The 3,423-nt window shown below is 31.7% G+C and overlaps 1 non-coding gene across 1 annotated transcript; it reads right to left on the bottom strand.

Moving 5' to 3' along the window:
* Positions 1-1,199: 1,199 nt before the first annotated feature.
* LOC136404616 (U6 spliceosomal RNA) lies at positions 1,200-1,306 on the bottom strand. The gene has a single exon (XR_010751337.1). It is a non-coding gene; the product is annotated as a U6 spliceosomal RNA (small nuclear RNA).
* Between the last annotated feature and the right edge of the window lie 2,117 nt (positions 1,307-3,423).

Genomic DNA, 3,423 nt, shown 5'->3' with positions numbered 1-3,423 from the left:
CATATGTTCTTTGGTGTACAAATTCTTAGCCAGATTTTAATTGGGAGGTTTGTCTTCTTATTATAGAGATATATAAAAGTTCTTTATGTATTACAGATACAAGTCATTAGCAAATATTCTGTCACAGTCTGTACTTTCTTTTTCATTTGTAATGTTCTGCATTTACAAAATGCAGAAATTTTAATTTTTTGAAGCCCATATTATCATTTTTTGAACCCGTCAGTGTGTTTTGTCTATTTTAGGATCACAGACATTTTCTCTTATGTTTTAATCAAGAAATATAAATTTAGCTTTCACTTTTCAGGTCTATAAATGAGGACAATTAAATCTATGTTCATTATATGAGGTAACACAGTTTTGTTTTTCCCACATTGAATATCAAGTTGTTCTATCAGCATGGTTGAAATAATTAGCCTTTCCTTTCATTGAATTTCCGTGGCAATGTGTTTGATTTTCATTGATACATGTAGAATGCATCTGTAGACACTCTAATCTATCTTATTGATCTATATGTATATCCTCAAGCCATATCACAATGTCTTAATTACTGTACCTTTATTATAAGTTTTAATCACATAGTATAAATTCTCCATGTTCTTTTTATTTCTAAATCAGTTTGGTTATTCTCAGTCCTTTGCAATTTTATATGTATTTGGGAATTGTATGCATATTTCTACAAAAATTTTGATTAGGGTTATTTTGAATTTATTCAGAAACTTGATTGGACTTGATATCCTAACAATATCAACTTGCCAAACTATGAATAACTCATATGCTTCCATATATTTATTTAGGATATTTTAAATGTCTCATAACCATGACTTGTACATATCAGAGCAGAGGCCATGCATGCATTTTGTTAAAACCCATCCCTAAGTATTTAATATTTTGGATGCTATTTTGAATTAATTATTTTTATTCCATTTTCAAATTGTTTTTAATTTCTTCTCATATATAAAATGTGATTTATAACAGGCTAATTTTATCAATAATTTTCTATATTTTTAGATTACTCAGACTTAGCTTTTTACACAATGACAGCATATATAGGTTAAGGAAGGAAGGAAGGAAGGAAAAAGGAAGGGAAAGATGGAGAGAAAGGGAGGGAAAGAAGGAGGGAGGGAAGAAGGAAGGAAGAATAATTGAGTACAAGGGAAGGATACTTTTTCTCACCATTCTTTTAAAGAAAAAAACAACTCAAAAATATAGAATGATTCATGAATATGTGTGTCAGCCTTGCACAGGAGCCATGCTAATCTTCTCTGTATTGTTTCAATTTTAGTATATGTGTTGCTGAAGTGAGCACCTCTTACCATTCTCATTTGATATTGTATTAGATGTCCTCCCTACATTATTCAATTAAATAAGTAAAATACACACTTAGCAAAAAGTAATAATTTTAATAAAATTAAACATACTCTAATTTTAGCAGTTTTACTCAAATATTTATCTAAGATGAATAAAAATATTTTTGCAAATACCTGTACAAAAAATTTTATTGAAGGTTTACTCAAAATAGCTCAAACTAGAAACAAAAAAAAATGTTTATCAATAGGGGAATAGCTAAGCAAATTTTGATCTATTCATATAATATAATAATACTAATAAAACAAATGATCTGTTGATGCATGATATAACAAGGATGATTGTCAAAATCATCCTTATACAAAGTGACAAAAAAGAAATAGAAAAGAGTATATACTGTAACTTTCTATTTATATGGAACATTTAAAAAGACAAATCTTGTTTATTGTGACACAAAGCTTATTCTGACATGTGTAGTGTAAAAGAGATAATCACCAAGATTGTCAGATGACTATAATCTGTATCTTGATTGTGGTGATAGTTATTTAGTTGTCTATCTATCTATCTATCTATCTATGGATCTATCATCTATCTATCTGTATGTATATATATTCACAGATGTGTCCTTTTTAAAAGAATATATTTACTTGTATTGTAATCCACAGTAATACTTATTTTAATAAAAACTGATTAAGCAAATGGGAAAGAAAAGTTTGTAAAATTTTTAATTTTACTTTTTTCTGAGTTCCGTCAACAGTGGTTTACTCAAATAATCACTAAATTCTTTCTAGATAATCTAAAGAATCTACTTTGTTGAAAATGAGTTTTTATTTTCATGTTTGCAGCAAGTGTAGGCATGTTGCCTTACTTTTTATCCATCTTTCTCTCTGTAGTCCAATTTCCTTATTCACTCTAGGTGTCAGATGATAAACTAACAAACAAATAAAGTTAAACACAGCTAATAAAAAAAGAAAGAATTCACAACATTGTAGCTTAAGTATAAGTATAAAAAATTTGTTGCAGGGACTTTATTGACACATAAAGAATCAACTTTTCTTTAAACTCACTCCCTGAGCCAATTTTTTCCTTGCCACTAGATGGAGATCCACATTACTGTATACTCTCATAAGTAATGGAATGACTTCCTGCATTTAAGCTCCAAGCACGAGGGTATTTAAGCAATTACAATGACTACTGAACTGTCATAATCATAGTCATTTTCTTTTTATTTCTTTTTTATTCAGTGGGAGGAGGGGAGGCAGAAGAAAAGGCTCTATCTAGAATGTGCCCCCACTGGGATTCACCAGGCAAGCCCACTAGGAGGCATTGCTCTGTCTATTTGAGGCTTTGCTCTGTATTTCAGCAACTGAGCCCTTCTTAGCACCTGAGAAAGAGGCCATGGAGCCTTCCTCAGCTCCCAGAGCCAACATGCTCCAATTGATCCAGGCAGCAGCAGGAGGGGAGGGGAGAGAGAGAGAGAGAGAAGAGACTTGAAACCTTGTATGTTAGTTCCAATACCAGGGAAAGGGAACCTTGAAATTCACAGCTAAAAATTATATAATCTCTAAGATCCCAATAGGTAGAGGCACTCAGGCTAGCTGAGTTTGCTTTCTCATGCCTTGTGCCAAGTTTATAGCTCTGCTTAATATAACTGCTTGTCTTGCTTGAATTCTGCACCTTGTCTCTTGCCTGCATTCTTTCTCATGAGCATTACAAAAGTCGAGGATGGAGGAAGCTCCCTTAGACTTTGGCTTTCTCTGGTGACAGTTACAAACCCGATTTTGCTTAATGTTTTATTATGATCCAAAGAAACTTCAGTTGTACTCTTCTATGGAGTCCTTAATTTTGTCCTGTCAGAAGTGAGGGGATATGTTAAGACTTACTTACTAAACCTTTGTAGGTCACTTCAGTCAGTTTTCCACTCGTAGATTTTTAAAACAACATTCAATAAAACTGCAGGGCTCATATAAGTTTTCAATGAGCCCCTTAAAGGTGTTTTTTTTTTTTTTTTGGTTGACTGTAAGGAGAATGGAGCTGTATTAACTAGGGTCATACAAAGAAAAAGAACTAATAATATATGTAGATATAGACATAGATATAGACATCAATATATAGAAA

This window comes from Saccopteryx leptura, chromosome 4 (assembly GCF_036850995.1).
Source record: "Saccopteryx leptura isolate mSacLep1 chromosome 4, mSacLep1_pri_phased_curated, whole genome shotgun sequence".
Taxonomy (NCBI): domain Eukaryota; kingdom Metazoa; phylum Chordata; class Mammalia; order Chiroptera; family Emballonuridae; genus Saccopteryx; species Saccopteryx leptura.
Note: the sequence above shows the minus strand (reverse complement) of the source record. Positions and strands in the feature narration are given on the sequence as shown.